Raw genomic sequence first — 25,283 nt, 5'->3', positions numbered from 1 at the left:
CAATGACTGGTGTACAATGACACCCAGGTCTCGTTGCATCTCCCCTTTTCCTAATCGGCCACCATTCAGATAATAATCTGTTTTCCTGTTCTTGCAACCAAAGTGGATAACCTCACATTTATCCACATTAAATTGCATCTGCCATGAATTTGCACACTCACCTAACCTATCCAAGTCACCCTGCATCCTTTTAGCATCCTCCTCACAGCTAACACCGCTGCCCAGCTTCGTGTCATCCACAAACTTGGAGATGCTGCATTTAATTCCCTCGTCTAAATCATTAATATATATTGTAAACAACTGGGGTCCCAGCACTGAGCCTTGCAGTACCCCACTAGTCACTGCCTGCCATTCTGAAAAGGTCCCGTTTACTCCCACTCTTTGCTTCCTGTCTGCCAACCAATTCTCTATCCACCTCAATACCATACCCCCAATACTGTGTGCTTTAAGTTTGCACGCTAATCTCTTGTGTGGGACCTTGTCAAAAGCCTTTTGAAAATCTAAATATACCACATCCACTGGCTCTCCCCTATCCACTCTACTAGTTACATCTTCAAAAAATTCTATAAGATTCGTCAGACATGATTTTCCTTTCACAAATCCATGCTGACTTCGTCCGATGATTTCACCTCTTTCCAAATGTGCTGTTATCACATCTTTGATAACCGACTCTAGCATTTTCCCCACCACTGATGTCAGACTAACCGGTCTATAATTCCCCGGTTTCTCTCTCCCTCCTTTTTTAAAAAGTGGGGTTACATTAGCCACCCTCCAATCCTCAGGAACTAATCCAGAATCTAAGGAGTTTTGAAAAATTATCACGAATGCATCCAGTATTTCTTGGGCTACTTCCTTAAGCACTCTGGGATGCAGACCATCTGGCCCTGGGGATTTATCTGCCTTTAATCCCTTCAATTTACCTAACACCACTTCCCTACTAACATGTATTCCCCTCAGTTCCTCCATCTCACTAGACCCTCGGTCCCTTACTATTTCCAGAAGATTATTTATGTCCTCCTTAGTGAAGACAGAACCAAAGTAGTTATTCAATTGGTCTGCCATATCTTTGTTCCCTATGATCAATTCACCTGTTTCTGACTGTAAAGGACCTACATTTGTCTTGACCAATCTTTTTCTTTTCACGTACCTATAAAAGCTTTTACAGTCAGTTTTTATGTTCCCTGCCAGCTTTCTCTCATAATCTTTTTTCCCTTTCCTAATTAAGCCCTTTGTCCTCCTCTGCTGCTCTCTGAATTTCTCCCAGTCCTCAGGTGTGCCGCTTTTTTTGGTTAATTTATATGTTTCTTCTTTGGACTTGATACTATCCCTAATTCCCCTTGTCAGCCATGGGTGCACTACTTTCCCTGGTTTATTCTTTTGCCAAACTGGGATGAACAATTGTTGTAGTTCATCCATGCGATCTTTAAATGCTTGCCATTGCATATCCACCGTCAACCCTTTAAGTATCATTTGCCAGTCTATCTTAGCTAATTCACATCTCATACCTTCAAAGTTACCCTTCTTTAAGTTCAGAACCTTTGTTTCTGAATTAACTATGTCACCCTCCATCTTAATGTAGAATTCCACCATATTATGATCACTCTTACCCAAGGGGCCTCACACAACAAGATTGCTAACTAACCCTTCCTCATTGCTCAATACCCAATCTAGAATGGCCTGCTCTCTAGTTGGTTCCTCGACATGTTGGTTCAGAAAACCATCCCGCATACATTCCAAGAAATCCTCTTCCTCAGCACCCTTACCAATTTGGTTCACCCAATCTATATGTAGATTGAAGTCACCCATTATAACTACTGTTCCTTTATTGCACGCATTTCTAATTTCCTGTTTAATGCCATCCCCAACCTCTCTACTACTGTTAGGTGGCCTGTACACAACTCCCACCAGCATTTTCTGCCCCTTAGTGTTATGCAGCTCTACCCATATTGATTCCACATCCTCCAGGCTAATGTCCTTCCTTTCTATTGCGTTAATCTCCTCTCTAACCAGCAATGCTACCCCACCTCCTTTTCTTTCCTGTCTATCCCTCCTGAATATTGAATATCCCTGGATGTTGAGCTCCCATCCTTGGTCACCCTGGAGCCATGTCTCTGTGATCCCAACTATATCATATTCATTAATAACTATCTGCACATTCAATACATTCACCTTGTTACAAATGCTCCTCGCATTGACACACAAAGCCTTCAGGCTTGTTTTTACAACACTCTTAGCCCTTATACAATTATGTTAAAAAGTGGCTCTTTTTGCTTTTTGCCCTGGATTTGCCTGCCTGTCACTTTTACTTTTCACCTTACTACTTTTTGCTTCTACCCTCATTTTACACCCCTCTCAAATGGTTGTACCCAAGTAACTGAGCTTTCTATGATTACATTCATCAGAGATATTTATCAGGAGCTGCATAAGCAGAGTCCTTACCATTGAAAATGATCCCTCCCATCTGTCCAACAAACTCTTTGAACCCCTACCCTTGCAGGAGGTACAGTAGCATTAGGACAGGAACTGTTGGGGTGGGAAGCAGCTTCTTCCCCCAGTCCATAAGACCACTGAGCTCCCTGCCATCACCCAGGTGTGTTTTGTCACGTGACCAAGTGGTTAAGGCGTTCGTCTAGTTATGTGAAGGTCGCTAGTTCGAGCCTTGGCTGAGGCTGCCTGTGTGTGTCCTTGAGCAAGGCACTTAACCACACATTGCTCTGCGACGACACTGGGGCCAAGCTGTATGGGTCCTAATGCCCTTCCCTTGGACAACATCGGTGGCGTGGAGAGGGGAGACTTGCAGCTTGGGCAACTGCTGGTCTTCCATAAGAAGAAGTCTTGCCCAGGCTTGCAACTTGGAAACTTTCTAAGGTGCAAATCTATTGTCTATCGAGACTAACGGAGGCCTACACACACATGGATTGTCAGTATCATTATACTGTTTACCTTTCGACTTGTATAACAAATGCACTTTATTATTTGTTAATTTACTCATGGTAATATTACTTTACGTGTTATGTGGGTGAGTCATATGAACTGAATTGTGCACCTTGGTCCAGAGGAATGGCGTCTCACTTGGCAGAATATCTGTGTTCTGTTGAATGGCAATAAACTTGAGCTAGAAATCAGATGGTTGGAGTCAATTGAAGACAAATCCCTGACATATTCTTGTTTTGGCTGATTTTCACTTGCTTACTATACCTAAGCTTCATGTCAAGCTTGCTCTCATCAAATTATAGCAAAAAGTCTTTGAAGCCCAACTCATCCATATAGGAGTTTCTAAGACTTCCACCACCACATCATTTTAATCTACAAATGTGTCCGTCATCCACTTTGCCCTTGAAATGTACCAGCAAATTATATAATTGAATGATCCCAGAATAAGAGATAATTTAGTCTAGAATTCTGTATGGATTGGGCAACTTCAATAATAATGAATAAACAGAAATATCTCATTTCTCTAAATCTAAAGTTAAATTGGCAGTCCCCAACCTGAGCTCAGTAAATTATTATGAATGAAGTATCTACAGTCAATATATTTTTTAAAATGGTACATCTACATCAATGGTTTCTGCCTGATCAGCTACAGTTAACACTCTTTTCGGTTTTAAATGTGCCCAATAGAACCATAGGTTTCGCAGTATTCATGTTCAATTTGCAGGTGAAAGCCCATGGCAAGACCTGAGTCTGTGAGTCTACTGGGGAAGTCAAAGCTCGCTGTTTGTGAATTCATGAGTCAGGCCCCAGATGGCCTGCCCCCTGGGGTTGAATGTAGGAGGGAGGGATGGGGTTTGTTTTTGCTGTTTTTATTTCGTTGCTTGCTGTGTTCTGCTTCGCTCTGCTCTGTGTTAGTCTGCTGAGCATTGCGGGCGTGCTATATTAGTGCCAGAATGTGTGGCAACAGTTGCAGGCCGCCCCCAGCACATTCTTAGATTGTGTTGGTTGTTAATGAGACATTTCACTGTATGTTTCAATGTACATGTGATAAATAAATGAATCTAAATCCAAAGTGTCAAAGCAGTAAATTCACTGTAACACTCAGTTAATTCAGATACCCTGGGGAATTTAGTTCATTAAACCCACTTCCCATTTTGAGTGGAAGTAATAAAGATGGATCATAGCAATTTTGTGCTTCACAATGTATTTTGAGTCATTTATCTTGTATTAAGATATTAACTCAAAACACAATGTGAAAATAAATAATTTCCTATTCTTACCCGCTACAAGGCCACAGAGGTATTGTGACTGAAACATATTAGGGCACTTTACCACTTTAAAGTGTTGTATAAATACAGATTGCTGTGCTTGAAATAGAATCTGGTTGAGGACTCAGAATAGATGGAACCTTATTTTCTTCCATGAAATGAATTTGAGGTCAAGGAATTGAATATTGGACAAAGTGCAATACTGACATTGAAAGAGATTTTCCTATTTTACGCTGATAATCTGACTTTTTACCTTTTCCTATCACAATCTCTCCCACTCATTGCTAATCATGATTATTGACTCACTGAGGTATCAGTAAGTTGGTGCTATTCCCACCTCTGCCTGCAAGGAGTAGACATGTTCTCTCCATGACTGCATGGATTTCCTCCGAGTGCTCTGGTTTCCTCTCACAGTCTAAAGACACACCCGGTTGGTAGGCTAATTGGTTATTGTAAATTGTCCTGTTTTTAGCTGAGGATTAAATTGGGGGATAGCTCAGCAGCACGGCTTGAGGTTCCGGAAGGTCCTGTTCCAATTGGTACCTCAATAAATAAATAAAATCCTTATGATATTATTTTGTCTTTTGTTTGTATTGCAAGTGTTAACCCATTTAAAATAAGCAGGTTAGAATCTGAGGTAGAAATAATTGACCAGACCTGGTCTTTCCTCTCTCTTGGGTTATATATGCACTTTGTGTATTGTTTTCAAGTATCAATTAGCTTCTTTGTCTCGGTGGAGTGAGGCAAGTCTGAGGTTTACTACTGGACTGTGATATTCGCAAGATATGCACTCATGAGTAAAATACATTTTCAGATTTTATCTGCTGTAGATATAAATGAACGCAGAAATTGTCAGCCTTCATTGCGCATAACTGGAGATCGGACGAAGATAGAAAACCAAGAGCACTTGTGAGCGTTGTGGAAAAACCAACCAACCATAGAAATGTGATCTGAATGTTTATCAGTGAATCACTAAATCAATGTTACAGACAATTTATATTTTTATAACTGATTATCTGCAATAATGCTGAGGTACACTAAAATCATGGTGTTCCACATGAAAAGCTCTCAGTGCAATAAACCTGGAAATTATTATTGAAGTAAAGGTTGCAGAGAATATAAATGCATGCGCCAGAAGGCAAAACAAATCACGGAAAGCTTACTTCATCAGCTTCATTCATGGTTCCTGTGCACTAGAATGTGTTTTCTGGCCTCCTGATGTTTTAAATTTCAGCCTATTTTTCTTTCTTCTAAACCCTCCCAAACAATGCCTTCGATTGTCTTCCTGCTGCATTTTGTTCTGTGATGTGCCACCATGTCTCAGGAAGATAATGAGGCCAGGCAACTATACTGGAGAGGCAGTCTGTCGTCCACTTATCCAGAAACTGACCAATGTTTAGAAGCTCAGCACGTCATTTCAGAACCTAGGACTCTAACAATTAGAGAAAGAGGGCTCCAATATTTGATAATTTTAAACATGCCTTTTCATCTCACCCTGTAGTCAAGACCCCTGTGGTTTTTGACTACCCGCTAATCAATAATATTTTCAATTCAGTCCTAAATAAAAGCTCTTTTTGTCTAAGTGCCACACTAAAAACCTCTTAAAATGCTGATTGTCAGGAACTGTGTTGTTAAAATCTACTTAAGAATACTTCGCCATAAAGACGACAACTCTCAGCCTGGCTGTGGAGCTGAAAGGCTTCTTTGTTTATAAATAGAACTGCATGTTAAAATGATTTCAGTTATTTTCAACAAATGAGGCTCAGGTAAACAAACTTTTGAAGTTCTAGTTTTTCCACCTGAAAGGTATTGCCACTGGGAACGTACAATCCATTGAAGCTGCCTTCTCACTGAAATGTGACCCCCTAATGCAAGATTAAAATTGTGTGATGACTGTCTCAAATGCAATTTGCAACTGTGATGTCATAACATATTAAAATACACTGAAACTCTGATAATCTGTTATCCAATATTTCATATATCCAGATGATTTGACACCCAGGACAACTTGTTTCATTTCCTGCATTCCCTTTCAATACACTGGATCCCTATTTCCTGCCATTCTTTAAACTCACTGAGCCCTGGTTTACTGTCACCCTTTAAACTACCTAGTTCATCGGAAAATTTATTATACTGCTGATGAGAACTGAATCTGTTGGTGTTTCACTCGGAATAATATCCAGGCCAACATCACTAGTATCCAAAGGTTGCTAGATACTATTGTATTCAGTTCTGGTGACTACATTACTGAATAATACAGAAACTTTAGACAGGGTGCAGAGGAGATTTACCAGGATGGTGCCTGGATTAGAGAGCATGTCTTATGTGGAAAGGCTGAGCAAGCTAGGGCTTCCCTCTTTGGAGTGAAGGAGGATGAGAGCTAACAATAGTGGTGCACAAGCTGAAGCAAAGGCATAGATCGAGTGGTTAGCCAGGGTGGAAATGGCTAATGCCAGGGGGCATAATTTTAAGATGTTTGGAGGAATATAGGTTGATGTCAGAGGGAGGTTTTTTACATGTAGTAACTGTATGGACAACATTGCTAGATTTGGTGGTACAGTCATATACAGTGCCTATATAAAGCATTCACAACTCTTGGAAGATTTCATGTTTTAGTGTTTTACAACATTGAATCATGGTGGATTTTATTTGGTTTTTTTTTTACATTGCTCAACAGAAAAAGATTGTTTTGTGTCAAAGTGAAAACAAATTACTACAAAGTCATCTAAATTAATTACAAGTATAAACACAAAATAGTTGATTATATTAGTATTCACCTTTGGCAGCAATTACAGACTTGAGTCTGTATGGATAGGTTTCTATCAGCTTTGCCCATCTGAACACTGCAAATGTTCCCCATTCTTCTTTACAAAACTGCTCAAGCTCTGTTAGATTGCATGGGGATCATGAGTAAACAGCTCTTTCCCTCACTAGTCTCCTTCTTGCATCGTCACTCAGTTTTTTGGGACAGGCTGCCCTAGGCAGATTTACAGCTGTGCCATATTCCTCCATTTCTTGATGACTGACATGACTGTAATCCAAGGAATGTTCAGTGACTTTGTAATTTTCTTGTATCCATCTCCTAACTTGTGCTTTTCAATAACCTTTATGCTGAGTTGCTGGGAGTGTTTTTTGTCTTCATGGTGTAGCTTTTGCCAGGATACCGGCTCACCATCGGTTGAACCTTCCAGATATGGTGTATTTTTATGACAATCATTTGAAACACCTTGACTGCACACAGTGATCTTCATTTAACTAATCATATGACTTTTAAAACCAATAGGTTGCACCAGTGATGATTTGGTGTGTCATATTAAAGGGGGTGAATACTATTGCAATCACTTATTTTGTACTTGTAATTTAGATCACTTTGTAGAGATCTGTTTTCACATTGACAGGAAAGAGTCTTTTTCTGTTGATCAGTGTCAAAAAAAAGCCAAACTACATCCACTGTGATTCAATGCTGTAAAACTATAAAACTTGAAAACTTCCAAGGGGGTGAAAATATTTAGTAGGCGCTCTACATTAGAGACATTAAGTGACTCTTAGATAGGCACATGGATAAAAGAAAAATAGAGGGTTATAGGAGAGGGAAGGATTAGATTGTTTCTGGAGTAGTTTAAAGGGAGAGCACAACAACATGGGCTGCATTTTCTGGACTGTGCTGTACTGTATATGTTCTATGTTCTAAACATTTGAAATTTCACTGTAGTTACAAACAGCTCATGCAGAATCACAGGTAGTAGACTGGAAGAGAGCTGAAAGTTGATGTTTACTAAAATCAAAATGGGGTGCAATAGGTCAAAGCAAAGATACAATCAAAATTTTTAACGACACGAGGTTTTCACCTTAAAAGTAAGAATTCATACCAATAGAGGTTCTTGCAGTCAGGAACAATTACCTAGTTACTCCCCAGCAGCTATCTACAGAAGACCCAGAAAGACAGGCCAGTCAAGATACTGTGACTTGATCAGTCTCAGATATTGTGCCTCATCACCAGAGGATTGTCCCTAACATAGTTGTGAGTGCAGTTTGCAGTATAGATGGATAGAGAGAAGGGTAAAGGGTATCGGTGTCTCAGTGGTAACATCAAAAATACTCCAATCACAACAACAGGTCAAGTCATTTCACTGCAGAATAAGAAATTCTCTGTTGCTTATTATATTCCCAGTCATGATTTCTGCACAGCTGACACAAATTCAATTATCGGTCCATTGAATACCAGAGTAGGCAGGGGGAAACACCAGTCTTACAGAAAGGTAGCTCAACAGATCACTGTCTCTTCCTGACAGAACTTCAATGGTTCTCAGTTTCCATTGACAAACAATCAGATTACTTATGTTGCTGTAGTTTTCTGCATTCATAGCATCTTTGCTCACTCCCAGGGGTCAATTGATATTTGAGGAGGTGGACCACAAATGCATCTGTTTGCAAAGAATGTGGTGATATTTATAATATTTATAATATTGTCAGGAGTAACCTCTTGGAAAGTTATGGAAAAGTAAATATATTTGGACAACCAAAAAGAAAAATCTAATAAAATACATCAGTAGCAAAAAGCGTATTGCAATTGGAAGTCTGTCAAAATAAAAAAAAATCAAATTGATAACAGAAATCTGATGGCAATGGGGAAGAAGCTATTCCTAAAACATTGAGTGTGTGCTTTCAGGCTCCTGTACCTCCTCCTTGATGATGGCAATAAAAACGGGGCACGGACTGGGTGATACAGGTCCTTAATAACAAATGCCACTTGTTTGTGGCATCGTCTTTTGAAGATGTCCTGAATGCTATCGAGGTTGGTCCCCATGATGGAGCTGGCTGAGGTTACAGTTTTCTGCAGCTTATTTCAATCCCGTGCAGTGGCTTCCCACCACCCTCACCACCACTCCCCTCCCCGCATACCAGACAGTGATGCGACCTGTTATAATGCTCTCCATGGTAAATCTGTAGAAATTTGCGGGAGTCATGATGGCATGCCAGGTCTCCTCAAACTCCTTATGAAATATGGTGCTGTTGTATCTTCTTAAAATTGTATTAATATGTTGGGCACAGGATAGATCTTCAGAGATGTTGACACCTAGGAACTTATAGCTGCTCGCTCTTTCTATTGCTGATCCCTCAATGCGGACTGGTATGTGTTCCCTTGAAATCTCCTTCTTTAAGTCCACAATTATTTCCTTGGTTTTATTGATGCTGAGTACAAGGTTGTTGTTTTGACACATCTCAACTAGCTGATCTATCGCACTCCTGTAGGCCTTCTGGTCAACATCTGAAATTCTAACAACAACGGTTGTGCCATTGTGTCATTTGAGCGGTGCCTAGCCACTCAATCATGGGTGTTGAGAGAATACAGCAGGGGGATAAGCATGTATCCTTAAGGTGCATCACTGTTGATTCTCAGCGAAGAGGAAAAGTTATTTCCACTCTGCAGTGACTGTAGTCATCTGATGATAAAGTCAAGAATCCAATTGCAGAGGGAGGTACAGAAGCCCAGGTTTTGGAGCTTGTTCATTGCTACTGGGGATATGATGATGTTGAGTTCTGAGCTTTAATTGATAAGCAGCAGCCTAATGTAGGTATTGCAACTGTCCAGGTGATCCAAGGCCAAGCAAAAAGACAGTGAAATTGCATCCACTGTAGACCCATTGTGGTGGTAGTCAAGCAGTAGTGCATCCAGACCTTGCTTAAGCAAGGGTTGATTTTGGCCATCACCAACCTTTCATCACAGTAGATTTGAGTGCAACTGGGTGATAGTCATTTTGGCAGCTCACCCTGCTCTTCATGGGCACTGGTATAGTTGTCAGCTTTTTGAAGCAGGTGTAAATCTCTGACCGCAGCAGTGAGAAATCAAAGATGTCCTTAAACACTCCCAACAGTTGGTTGGCACAGATTTTCATTGCCCTACAAAGTACACCATCAGGATTTGACACCTCATGAGGGTTCACCCTGATGAAAGATATTCTGATGGTGGCCTCTGAGACAAAGATCACAGGGTCACCAGATGGTGCAGCGATTCGCATAGGTGTAGTTTTACTCTCCCGTTCAAAGCATGCATAAACAGTACTTGGCTCATCTGGAAATGAAGCATCACAGCTATTCATGATGGTAGGTTTCACCTAGTAGGAAGTAATAGCCTGCCAGCCCTGCCAGAGCTGATACACATCCAATTCCCAATCTCTAACTTCAATCAGAATTGTTTCTTTTTTTTTCACTCTTAAAATAGTCTTTCATAGATTGTGCCTGGATTCTTGTATACTTCTGGATCAATAGTTTTGAATGCCATAGATCTACCCATCAGCAGACTATGAAGCATTGTGAACTTTGATAGATTTTGAGGATATGTGCACAGAGAAGTGGCAAGTGAAATTCAATGCTCAGTACCGTATATTGTTAAACTTTTGTAAGGAGAATGAAACAACACAATGTAAATTAGAGGGAATAATTCTAAAAGGTGTACAGAATCTAAAGATTGTGCACATAACCCCTTAAAAGTGGATGTTCAGTTTGACAAAATGTTTGAATAAATCGTTTGGAATACTGGATTTTATAAAATGAAACAAAGAGAATGAGAGCAATGAAAACATGATGAAGTTTTATAAAACATTGGTACAGTGGTTATGATCTAATTCTGGGTGTGTTTTAGAACAAATGTGAAGGCTTAGGGAGCAGAAAAGATGTAATAAAAATTGTCCAAGAAAGAGAACATTTATTTCTTTGGACTGAGTTGTTGATGAGGTTGTGCTACTCATAACCCCAGAGGCAGTGAGGAAATATGAAAGAAGTCCTTAAAAGCATGGAGAGTATAATAAAAAATATAGAGAGAGAAACTGTTCCCATTGGTGGAAAGATCAATAACTCAATGACATAGAATTATGTAATTAGTAAAAGTAACACAGCAAGTGAATAGGATCTGGAATGCACTGGCGGGGTACTTGTGGAAACAGTTTCAATTATAGTATTCAAAAGGGTGCTGGGTAAATATATGATCGCTGAGTTTTCAGCACCATGGACAGAGACCAGGAAAGTAAGGTGGATGGATTGCTTTTATATCAAACAGTTCAGATCTAATTGACAGAATGGTAGCCTTCCATGCTTTAACAATTCTGTGATGGTAAGTAGTCCTCCTAGCTATGCCACCATTCCTACATCCAGAAAGGATTAACAATAAAGACCAGATCCTTTACAATTCTCCCTTACTTCTTCAGACTGCCTAGGCTGTATTTTATCTGTGTCTGTTGATTTATTCACTTTCAAGGGAACAAAACCTTCAAGGAAACTAAACCTAATAATTCTACCACCTCCACCCTCCCTCTTCTCACATTAATTCTATCAAATATTTCACATTCTTCATCCTGAATCACAATATTTACCTGAAGCTGCTGATTTGTAAAGACAGCTGTAAAGTATTCTTCCCCGCATTGTCTGTTCCAGATACCGGTCACAATTTTGGTTACCAGTGGCCCTACTCTTTGGAGACACAAGAGACCACAGATTCCAAAACCTGGAGTAACAAGAAACTGCTGGAGGAGCTCAATGGGTCAGGCATCCTCTCTGAGGTGAAATGGACAGTTGATGTTTTGGGTTGAGATCCTTCATCTGCACTGAAAGATAAGGATATCTCCTCTCTAACGTACAATCCAGATGAAGAGTCACAAACTGCAACCTTGACTGTCATTTTCTCTGGGTGGATGCTGCCTGACCCTACTGTTTCTCTGGCATCTTGTCTTTTTTGGCTCTTACTCTTATTTTCCCAGAAGAGCATAGTGCTGGCAAACAACACTACCATGGGAAACATCCTTAAGATGGCCCACTTTGAATACTTTGAGTCTTTCTTTACATACCTTTTGATATGTATATATTTTGTAAAATATCCCTGGATTTTCTTTGATTTTCCTTTTTCAATAATTCTCCTTGCCCTACCCTTTCTTTCCAAATTCCCCTTCTAATCCTGGCCCTGAGTTTTCCACACTCCTTTTCACTTTGCACTCTGATATCCTCTTTGTTTGCCTTTCCTCACCTTTAATGCTGCTTGCCATCTGAGATTAGGAGACAGTCCTTGATTTCTCAGACAGAGGGTAGCATTTTAGATGGACTCTGATTTTGTATTTGGATATCAGGTGTGGAGTAATTTTTTTAATTTCAAAAATAGACTTTGTATACATTTTTATCTTAAAGCAAGAAACAGTGTAAAATCAAATATTAACACATATGATTGTTACTTTCAGTAGTGTAAATTTTAAAGAAAACACAAATAAACTTAACATCATTGTCCCTCATTGGAGTCCCTGAAGTGATGCTCCTTTCATTGTTTGAGGGAATTCACCATCCAAATATGCTCCTCCATCTGTCCCGATTGTGAAAGTTCCCAACAGAGTCTTAGTGTTGACTACACAGTTTCAGTGCATCCCTCAACACTTAGTCCTGCAGCTTGTACTGTGCTTGTCTGCACCATTGCCTTATAGATATCTCTTTGTGCTGGAAGTTGCAGGCATACCTAAGAGTGTCCTTCACCAAGTCAATGACCTTCTACCAGCTCTTGATATCTGTGTCCACAGCTGTTGGATCAGAGAGTCCTCTGTTATGCAGCTGCCGGTGATGAACTGGGACATGGACACTTGCAGTGCCTCTACATCTTCACTCTGCAAAGAGGTGGATGACCAATGACTATATTATTGAAAGTGTGCATGGTGGGTGACATGTCACCTGTAGAGAAATTATTTAACTGTCGGGGACCTCGCTCAGCCAGCCAAACAAGGTGTTTGTGCTTGTTAGTCAGATCTGATGATGAAGCATTCTACCCTGTGGTTTGGATCATTTGCTCAGGAAATGAACTCACAGAATCCAGAGTGGCTCTGTTCCATAATGTCTGATGGACATAACAAGCTGACTGCTCGCTTCCTGATAGACTTGTGGTTAAAGGTGTTTACAAGGAAGAACTCTTCTACAAAGGCCAGGTAGTGAGGCAACATCCAGCTGTCTGGGGCTTGGCATCGTAGAGGGGCCAGGCATAATTTCCACAACACCAAGGATAAGTACAGCCTCAGCACATGGCGGCACATGATATCCACATATTTTGAGTCCACATACTGTCTGACTCAGTCACACATGAAGGTGGTGGAAGTATTCTGAATTAATATTGTACCAAATTTCCTGATAACACACGTTTGCTCTGATAGCTATTTGCAAACAACCACAATTCCTAGAAGGGAAGTGTAAAGCAATTTTTTTTGTGAAAAATCAATCATTTTAATCTTATCCCTCAGTAATTATTTCCTGTTTATTTGCTCAGTTGCCGATCTTCTACCTTTATCTTTAGCTGAGTAATTACAGGTCTGCCTCCACCTACATCCCAATCTCTGTCAAGTAATTAACTGCTCCAAATGTTTAGACAAAATAAAAGGGACAGAACACTCAGTAAAGGTCTTCTGCAAACTTTACCTCTATTGAAATAAATTTTATTGCAAAAGTGTACAAGGTTAAGGAAATTTAGTCATATCTACTTTGGCACTGGTTAATCCCATCACATCCATGATCCTTACTCAAAGAAAAAATACTTTCTGCTGTGAAAATGTCTATAATTACTTATTGGATTTACTCCTACACTGAATGGATTGCTCTCCTTGATTGGATAAGAATGGACACATATTCTCTAGAGTTCAAATGGGAAGTGATCTCATTAAAAATGAACTTGTGCGTCTTACTAAATGCTAAGAGAGCTCTGGAGGCTGTATATTCTACTTTTTTTTTTTGTTTCTTGTATTCTTCTGTTCCCAGCTGTTTCTGAGACCTAAACATAGTTACAGCAAGATTATGAACAAACCTTTTATCAGAAGAGAATTTAACATAACCCAGTCAAAACAAGGATTTTCATTTTGGCTACTTAATTTCAGAAGGATTGTAAGATCACAGGACAGTGACATAATTTATGAAAATGACTGGAGTTGGTTTTGGGACTACACTCAAGAAACTTGGGCCTTTTATCATTAATGGTAGGAGAAATTCTGATGTGTGTTCTAACTTGTACAGAATGCTCTTAAGATAAGCAGAAATTAGATTTATAATTTAGCTAAGTATAATAAAGCTAAGCTTTAGAATTTAGCTTTAGATTTCAGTGCTTCAAAAGGTCTCAATATACTTTAAATCCAGACATCCATTGTAATAAAAAAAAGCACAGCAGCTAATTAATCACAGGATCCTACAAAACACAATGAGACAATGACTAGATTCAGATTAATTTATTTATCACGTGGACATTGAAACATGGAGTGAAACATATTAGTTGCATTCACAACCAACACAACCTAATGATGTGATGGAGATAACTCACAAGCATGTCCCTGCACTATCTGGTGCCAGAATTGCATGTCCACAATGCTCGGCAGAACAACACAGAACACAACAAACAAATAAACAATCGACAACAAGATAAGCCCATTCCTCCATCCCACCCATACGCATACTATGCACAGTTCACCATCCCCAAGATGGGTCCTCATCGTCCTCCTGCGGACTCATGGATACACGAATACTGGGCTTTGACTTCTCTATTTTCATAGACCCAGGCTTTCATTTGACCTTCAGGCTTTGATCTTCACTCTTCGAACAGATAATCTGTATTATAGCATTGATGGTTAATGGTAAATGTCCAGAATAGTCCTGATGTTTTTAAGTTGTCGGTTGAATATCTATCTGAATGATGGACCTCCACAGCTATAGTTCTCCTTAGGGACTGCACTAGAGTGGTAACTTAGGTCGTTAATGTCTATCTTTGGAATGGGTTGGATTCTCATCAGTCTGGTGCAAAGGCAAAAGTATTACTTTGAACTTTTCTGAGACAATAAAGTTTCAAAATTCAAGATTGTTAAATGTTATTTAGTGTGCACATGCATAAGGAAAACAAAGTAATTGTTACTCTATATCTGATGCAGCACAGAAAAAAAGCACAAAAGTTAAAGAACACAGTAGTAATAATAAAAACACACACAATAAATATAAATACATAAGATAGTTTATGTACATAGATTGATCATATGTCCATAAAGTGATGCCAGGCTGTACATAAGGTGACTGATAAGAAATAATAAAGTAGTAGTGGAGTTAGTTGGTAGAGGTGTTGATCAGTTTTACTGCTAGGGAAAAGTAACTGCTATTTAGACTGATGGTCATGGCAAAGATGCTACATAGCCTTCAGCCTGATGGTATTGGGAAAAGCAGTTGATAAGCAGGGTGTATGGGATCCTTCTTGATGTTCCTGGCCCTTTTCAACTGCCTTCCTGTATATATGTACTTGACGGTGGCTAGGCTGGAGCCAGCAATGCATTGGATAGTTTCGCCTATGTGTTGCAGAGCCTTGCTGTCCAATGCAGTGCAGTTTCTGTACCAAGCAATGATGCAGCTTGTTAGGATTGCTTCTACTGCGCATCTGTAGAATGACTTGAGAATGGATGTGCAAAGTCCAGCTCTCTCCAGCCCCCTCAGAAAATAGAGGCATCAGTGACCTTTCTTGACCATGGAGGATGTATCTTGGAACTATGAGGGATGTGTACTTCCAGGAGTTTCAAACTGCTTGCAGTTTCCACTGCAGTGCCACCGATGTAAAGGCGCATGTGTGTAGTGCGAGTTTTCCCGAGGTTGAGCACCAACTCCTTTGTCTTGTTGACTTTAAGAACAAGAACATTTACCTAGCACTAGGCCTTGAGGTCTTCCCCTTTTTTCTGATATGCTGTCTATCATTGTTGGTGATGATCCCCACCACTGTCATGTCATCGGTGAACTTGTCAAAGTGATTGCCTGAGTCTTTGGCTGTGCGGTCATGAGCGAGCAGAGTGTTGAGCTCAGCACATCGCCCTGGAAAGGCACCCGTGCTGAGGATGATGGGGATGAAGGAGTAGTTGTGCATCCTGACTATCTGATGTCTAGTCATTAGGAAGTCCAACACCCAGGTGCGCAGTGGTATAGTTTGACCAGAGTAGGAGCTGGTTCACCAGGGTCTCTGGGACAATAGTGTTGAATGCCGATCTGAAATCCAGAAGCAGCAAACAACATTCTGACATAAGCAGCCTTGTTTTCTAGATGTGTCAAGGCCAATGACAGATACTACAGCATCTGTCGTAGAGCGGTTCTGTTGGTGAGTGTCCAATGAGGCAGGAACGGAGTCTTTGATATGTGCCTTTATCAGCCATTCAGATTACTTCATTATGATTGGTGTCAGTACCACCAGATAGTAGTCATTCAGTTCTGAAGGCGTAGAGTTCTTGGCTATAGGTGTGTTTGCGGCTGATTTGAAACATGCGGAGAAAGCAGCCTGGATGAGTGAAGTGTTGAAGAAGTCCATGAAGATTCAGTGAGCCTGTGTGCACATTTCCCCTGAGTGTCGGGCCTGGGAAGTTGTCTAACCCAGCTGCCTCGACTCTCGGAGGACGGGAGTCCTTCTCATGTCGGCTGCTGTTACAGACAGCGGCTGATCACCTGGAAGGGTGATAGCTTTTGTGGCCGATGTTGTGTTGCATGCCTCAAAACATTCTTAAACATTCTTGGCAGCATTAGGGAGGGAGGCATTACTGATAGAGTTGATGTTGTTTTTCCTTGTATAGCCATTAAGGACCCTGATCCCCAGCCATATGCTCTGGGGATCGGAAATAAACTCCACCGACTGGTGAATCAGCTGTTGATTCCAGATTCTCACTCAGATTCAAAGAGAATATAGGCAGGATCTTGTGATTGTAGGAACCTGCTGAACATTGGTGATACAAAATGCTGCAAGTCCAGTTTATTGGTTAATTGTTGAGACCATTGACAGGGGAGCTGTGTGTCCTCGGTTGGTACACAGTCCAGGCCCTCATGCTGTGGTACTACCTGCTACAGCCACCCAGGGGATGAGGTGGAGTGGGAGTGAACAGAAGCACGGCAGACATGCTGAAATCTGTATTGGGTCAGGGGCTGGCCCCTGCAGGCCACCTCTCCTAGCAGGAGCGGTTAGCATGATCCTATTACTGCTTGGGGCATCGGAGTTTGGAGTTCAATTCCAACACCACCTGTACGGAGTCTGTACCTCCTTCCCGGGAATGGATGTGTTTCTTTAGGTTGTCTGGTTTCATACCACGGTCCAAAAATGTACCCACTAGTACATTAATTGGTCAAGATAAATTGTCCTGTGATTAGGCAAGGGTTAAATCAGGAGTTGCTAGGTGGTGCAACTCGAAGGGCCGGAAGGACCTATTGTGCTCTGTACTGTAGTTTTAAATAAAGTAACTAAAGAAATGAGACAGGATGGATCGTCTTCTTCTATAGCTGACCCAAAGTGAGATGAGGAACTGCTGTGTGCTTGTTCTTGCAGAAATGTGGCTCTAGGATAACAGTCTACTCTTCAGGGACTTACGCTAATATTATTTTGTGTCTGTGTGCTATCCTCACTCTATGTGCTGCATGTAACTGTCTGTACTATGTTTTGCACTTTGGCTCCAGAGAACACTCTTTCATTTAACTGTATACGTGCCTATGGTTGACTGATAATTCCACTTGAACTTGAACTTGTGATTGAGATTGGAGGAGGAAATGCAAAAGCAGCAAAAAATGTAGGCAGACTCTGCACTGTGAACATATGGAGGGGATTATATTTTCTTTATTTTCTGTATGCATGGTGTATGATGGCTTCAGGATTTCAACTTGGTAGAGTCTTTTTGACTGTAATTTGCCAACAAGATGAAATGTGGAAAATGAAGAACAAGACTATGTATGCATGTTGTGAATATCCTTCAGGGAGTCACTGACTGAGCCCGTCTAATGCCTTACTGACCTGCAATCTAAGGGTAGATTGAAATTATTCTTTTCCATGAGAACCTCCTAAGCATTCTGTCTGAGGAGCATGATGTTGCTGATGATGATGGTGATGGTGATAATGGTGACAATAATGATGATGATGATGCCACTGATGATGATAATGATGGTGATGATAAAAAGGAAGATGATATGCCTGAAGGTGAGGCTATCATCATAAGAATAGAGGAATATGAAAAAAAATTGGAGTGGGAGAAGACTTTGAACCTGGGTAATCAGATCATGCCCTCAACTTCAAAGTCCAGCCTGGTCTCTGTAATGTTTGATTTCCTGAATTTGTTTTTAAAAATCTTGAAAATATTCAATACATCAGTATTCAAGGCTCACCAGGGTAGAGAATTCCAGAGAATCACAAATGGTTGAAAGAAGGAATTCCTTCATCATAAGAGAATGACCCCTTACTTTGAAAATAAATACCTCAGTCCAAGAACTCCCCCATAAGAAAAAAAAGTCCATCACCATCTAATCTGTGAATTTTCCTCTGAACCATATGTTTCTAATGATTTCCAATCATCTTATCTCCAAAGAGCACAGATCCAAACTATTCTAGTCAACCCCTTCATCCCAAAGATTAACTGTAAACCTTCTCTGGTCTCTATGGCAAGAATAACCATAATCAAGTAGGGAGACAAAAACTGACCACTTTCCTGCAGGTGTGATATTACCAGCACACTGAATGGTTTTAGTTAGACATCCCCAACTATTAAACTTCACCCTTCGAATAATAAAGATCAGCATTATATTTGCTTTCTAATTACTTGCGTAGCATCATGCTAATTTCTGGCTTAAATTAATGTACAAGGAGGATTAGAGCCCTCTGCTTAGTAACATTTTGTAGTCGATTTTTTTTGTTGCAAAAATTAACACATTTAAGGATGAGATGTGCATCTCTTCTTACAAATGTGGTCTGACCTTCAGAATATTCTGGAATTTCTTTGTTTTTATATGTCCAGCATCTCAGAGATTTGATTTTCAGTTCAACGTCTAATGGTAGATCTTCAAAACAACAAAGGATACTTCCATAGTACTGATTACAATGGATTTTCTAAAGTAATACACTTTGCACATCTATCTTAGGTGGCCTTTTAAGGCTGTAAGGAATCAAATGATGTCTTTAAAGTGTGATATATAACAGTATAAAGACATCCCTCATGTAACCATTAAATTCTGCCAAGATTCTACATTGCATTTTATGAGCCTATAAAGATGATGAGGGTCAGTCCTGACAAGGATCAGCACACAAACTATGGCTCTTTAACCTTTATGGCCTTCTTGGGTCAAATAATAGAGATTGATGTATTGGTTTAGGTATTTCTTCCTCAGCAAGTTTTCTACATCTACCACAAGCATTTTCTTTTCCAACACAAAAATCTTAACTATGGAGAACACAATTCAAAAAAAAATTAATGTCCTTATGATAATATTGTGACTGTCTGAATTAGTATGATTGGAATTTGTTTGGTGGATTGGAATTCAGAATCGTGAACATAGCCCATAATTTTAAAAGCATCCAGGCAAAGTATTTTCAAGGTAGAATGTGACCGGCATGGAATTTAAAGTAGCACTTCACATATTTTCAGCCCTGTTCAATGTGCTACTGCTAGACTACATTTACATAAGACATTTATTTTATACACAAAAATATCTACAAAAAAAGAACAGAAGAGAAAGAGCAAATAATCTGATGACAAATAAAAATACACTAGCCAGGATATCAGTTGGTCTTATTGCTTCTCTTGCTGGCTGGTGGTGGTATCAGAATCACACTTCAAGGTGGATGGTCCATGTTCACATCTGGCTGGCTCCTTGCACATGTTCCTCCATGCTGGGTTGAGTGCCGAGCTAGCAACTCGGCTTCGTAAAAAACAGAAGAAATGTTGAAGAAACAGCAAAGTGGCCACCCGATGTGCCACAGGCACAGACAGGAATAAAAACAATTGCTTCTCTGTGAATAGTGCAATGTGCTGTCTAATTGAATCCTGATAGAGAAGAAAAATAAAATGAGTTCAACTTCTTATTGGTTTGGTTTCTCACCCAACCAGAAGTTGTAAGTGTACGCAGCATAGGTCCCGATAAAGCTACTGGTGTACCTGGGGGTTTATTTCTCCCTTCCTTCCCCCTCAACACAGTGGAATGATAAACACTTAGTGTTTGCACAGATTTGTCTTTGAACATGTTGTCCAGTTAAGCTTATGCATAGGAGCTTATGATTTCCACAGAATCCAGACCATTCTTTTGACCTAATTACCCTCATGCCTGGAAGCTGCAAAGCTATAAACCTGTTACTGAACTGATTCATCAAAAAGCATTAATTCAACACTTTGATCTTTACCAATGGACAAAACATAGGTTACCTGCTCAAATAACAGCATATAAACAAGGAAGACATCATAACCATGTCAATGATAAAGAACAAAAGATTATATCCAAAAATTTGATGGAGAAAATGTAAGGGGCAGTTTTATTAGTTGGGCAATAATTACATTAAGATAAACCAGGCCAATCTAAATATATCTTTCCATGCTGCTTGGATACAGGTCTGTTTGATTCCAATAATCCATTCTTCCAGTTGCAGTAATATACAATTCAGAGTGGTGGCCAGAAAGAATATCTGTAGATCAGTGAACTTGAATGAAGCAGGGGCAGTGGAAACAGACAAAGCAAATGTCTTTGTTCTTGCCAAGTGGTTGCAGGAACGGAGGCTACCATTTTGTGAGACTGCCCTTGTAGCCACTATTTTGGTGAACTAGTTCTTGCTCAGGGATGGCTCAATCAGAGCAGATGAGCATGGACACAATTTTTCCAGGTAATGGTCTGTCGGGCCTGAGAACACTTCCAGTGAAGAAGCTGTTTACTTGGTTATGTAAAAATGGCAGACATTGCCAGAGGCTAAAGTCTGAGTGATGGGCCATGAAGTGAATAGCCTTGGATCAGATCCAATGAAAAGTGGTCGCAGGTTAGTCAGATGAGCCTGAGCCAATGAACTTGAAAGATAACCAATTGGTCCATTAATGAATATAATCAGAATGGAGGATTTCAGCAGTACAGGCGGTGACAACTCTGTGGAAACCTACCATCACAGAAGCGAGGAACCCACATCGGAAACATGGAGATTAGATCTGGATCAAGAATAACACCTGGCCAGCATAAACTTTTTTTTTCTCCTGGGTATTACCTTTTCTATTCTTTGACTGGTCGTGAAGAGTCAGAGAGACCTAGTGAGTCTGCACACAGGCACTTAGTTTTGCAAATTCATGTGCTTGTTAACTGAGTCAATAAAGGTATTTGTCAATAAATACCGATTTTCTCTGTGCCTAACTGATCACTGTTGTTGAGGGTTAATACCTGTAACAGGAGCAAGTGGTTATTTTCCTTCCATCAACTGATCATTTTTCTAACACTGCAGACCTTGAACCAACTACAGCAACATTTATACACCGCATGTTCCATATAATAACACTCTAATGCTGGATATACATAATGGTCCTGAATATCATCGCAGGTTCTTTGGATAACAAATTTATACCCTACTCACTCAACAATTCATATTTTATATTTAGTGCAGAGTAGGTTTTTCTGGCCCTTTGAGTCACGCTGCCCCAGCAACCCCCGATAATCCCCCTTCACCATCATAACCAAGAAGTCATGCCACCGTACAAGACTATGTGAACACACAACTGCTGTTCAGTTCACCTGGGGAATATCCCAACAATAACCCAGTCACAATTAGTTGGTTTCTTCTCTGTAAAGGAGCCCAGTTGCTAGTAACAACAGCTGACCAATTTTAGATTAGTGAGGCTATATTTTTATCTTAAAAAACTGGTTCCACAATTGTCTGGCCAGGACCAAAGTCTAGCTAATATCCTGAAGCAAATGGACCTTCAAAAGATGCCACTTCAGAGACAATGGCAATGCAATAACAGATTAAGATCAATCAGGTACTTATGGGCATCAGTTCATTCAGTTTTCCTGTTTAATTATCTCCATCTCATGGACAATCATCATATATGTTTGAGTTCCTTCTAGACCTCAGCTACAAAACCAAACTCTATGCCTCCTTCAATTTTCAATGGGCAATTGCTTTATTATTGTCATACGTGCCAAGATACAGTGAAAACCTTTATTTTTCATGCCATCCAAACAGACCACTCCCAGCTTAGGTACATTGAGGTATTACTGAAAGAAAGTGAATAACAGAATGCAAAATACAGTGTTACAGCCACTGAGGATAGGCAAACTGGCCTATAATTTCCTTCTTTTGCGTCCTCCCTTCTTAAAATGTGGTGTGATATTTGCAATCTTCCAGTACTCTGGGACCATGCCAGAATCAAGTGATTTTTGAAAGATCATGACCAATGCCATCTATTATCTCAGGACCCTGGGATGTAGTCCCAGCACTTGGTGCGGCTAACTAATCCACCTTGAAACCTTTGACTTTGCCTCACACATTTTCCTTTGTAATAGCAGTGGTATTCACTCCTGCTCCCTGACACTCACGGATCTCTGGCAGACTGCTAGTCGTCTTCCACAGTGAAGACTGATGCAAGATATCCATTAAGTTCATCTGCCATTTCTTTGTCCCCCATTACTACCTCACCAGCATCATTTTCAAGTGGTCCAGTATCAACTCTCACCTCCATTTTACTCTTTAAATAACTGACAAAACTTCTAGTACACTACTTTTTATTATTGGCTAGTTGCCCTCATATTTCATCTTTTCCCTTCTATCTTTTTAGTTGCCTTTTGTTGGATTTCAAAAGCTTCCCAATCATCCAACTTCCCATTCACTTTTGTTATCTTATATGCCCTTTCCTCAGCTTTTATGCAGTCCTTAACATCCCTTGTCTGCCACAGTTGCCTAGCCCTGCAATTTGAGAACTTATTCTTCTGTGGGACATATCTATCCTGCACCTTGTGAACTATTCCCAGAAACTTCAGCCATCTCTGCTCTGCCGTCATTCCCGCCAGTATCCGCCACCTGGGCAAGCTCCTCTCTCATGCCTCTGTAATTCCTTTTATTCTATTGCAATACTGATACATATTACTTACGCTTTTCCCTCTGAAACTGCAGTATGAATTCAATCGTATTGTGATCACTGTCTCCTAAGCGTTTCTTTACATGAAGCTCCCTAATAAGATCTGGATTATTACACAACACCCAATCTAAGATAGCCTTTCACTGGGTAGGCTCAAGCACAAGCTGCTCTAAAAGGCCATTTCACAGGCACTCAACAAATTCCCTTTCTTGCGATCTAACACTAACCTGATTTTCAAATCCTTTTTTCATATTGAAGTCTCTATTACAACTGTGTCATTATCCTTATTACATGACTTTTACAGGTCCCTTTGCAATCTCAACCCCACATCTTGGCTACTATTTGGGGGCCTATACAGTATATGATTCCCAAATTGTTTTTTCAGCCTTGCAATTTCTTAATTCCACCCACAAAGATTCAACATTCTATAACCATGTGTCATCTCTTTTTAAAGATGTAATTCCATCTCTTACCAACATAGCCACACCACCGCCTATAACTTCCTGCCTGTCCTTTTGATAGAAAGTATATCCTTTGATGTTAAGCTCCCAACTACGGCTTTTTTTCAGGCATGACTTAGTGATGCCCACAACATTCTACCAACCAATCTGTAATTGCACCATGAGTTTGTCCACCTTATTGAGAATGCTATGCATATTTAAATACAGCATCTTCAGTCCTGCATTCTTCATCCTTTTGAATTTTACCTCTGTGGTACAATTTAACTCTTTACCCCACCTGCATTTGCACCCATTCATTGGATTGTCCTTGCTTACATTCATGTTACATCCATCATCTACTCATAAACCTGTTGGTTCATCCTCAGCTCTATCATATTGATTCCCATTCCCCTGCCATATTAGTTTAAACCACTCCCAACAGCTCTAGTAAACCTGCCTGCAAGAATATTGATGCCCCTTGGATTCAAATGCAACCTGTCCCTTTTGTACAGGCCACACCTGCCCCAGAAGAGGTCCCAATTATCCAGAAATCCGAATTGCTGAACAGCTAAGTTGGCCCATTGTTTTTGTGGTTATGTTTTCAGACTCATTTCAGGATTTTAGGCATATTATCTAAGATGAGTCTTTATAGAGCATTGGTCAGATCATATGTGGAGTGTTCTGAGCTGTTCTGGGCCCCTTAGCTAAGAAAGGATGTGCTGGTTTTGGAGACAGTCCAAAAGTCGTTTGCAAGACTGATCCTGGGAATGAAAGGGTGAATGTATGAGGAGCGCTTGATAGCTCTGAGCTTGCATTCAATGGAGTTTAGAAGAATGAGGGTGGATCTAATTTAATATTGAAAGACCTAGATAGAGTGGATGTTGAGAGGATAGTTCCTGTGGTGGGGGAGTCTAGAGCCAGAGGGCATAACAACAGAATAGAAAGATGTCCCTTTTGAACAGTGATGAGGAGGAATTTCTTTAGCCAGAAGATTGTGAGTCTGTGAAATTTATTGCTATAGACTGCTGTGAAGGTCAAGTCATTGAATATATTTAAACTGGAGGTTGATAGCTTCTTGATTCGTCAGAGTGCCAAAGGGTACAGGGAGAAGGCAGGAGAATGGAGTTGAAAGAGATAATAAATCAGCCATGATTGAATGGAGAAGGAGACCTGATGGGCTGAATGGCCAAATTCTGTTTCTATATTATGGCCTGATGTTCATATAACATTTTTATACACAGCTGAGAGAATATAGTCAAAGGATAATCTTGTGATGCAAAATTATATGATGCAGTTGCAAGCAAAATCAAGACCAACACCTTTAATTCTTTTCTTCATTTTACCCCATCACTGAACCATCTTCCTGTCTTTGCAATTCTTTCAAGTGAAGCCTATCACATTTGCTTTATCCATCTCTACTTAAGTTACTCAGTCTCATTCACAGCATGAAAATATAATTATTTGAGATTTGACACCAGGCACCTGCAAAAGAACTGCAAAATGTACCGAAATTAAACTTAAGGTCATCTGCTCTTCTTCCTTACAGCATGAAGCAGAAAATAAAATTATTCCCATTACACACACCAGACCAGTTAGCTTGTACTGAACGTGACCAACTGCGTGCCTGATTGTTCCATATGCATCTTTCTTGCAATACAAAGTGAACACCTCAGTGAAAATATCAGAAATAGAAAAGATTAAACAAAAGAAGAGATGAACCACAATAATTTCTTTCAGTCATTAATTCAGTTCATGTAAGTCATATTTTT

This window comes from Hemitrygon akajei, chromosome 32 (genome assembly GCF_048418815.1).
Source record: "Hemitrygon akajei chromosome 32, sHemAka1.3, whole genome shotgun sequence".
NCBI lineage: Eukaryota > Metazoa > Chordata > Chondrichthyes > Myliobatiformes > Dasyatidae > Hemitrygon > Hemitrygon akajei.
The sequence above is the reverse complement of the archived record's forward strand: the minus strand, read 5'-3'. Positions refer to the sequence as shown.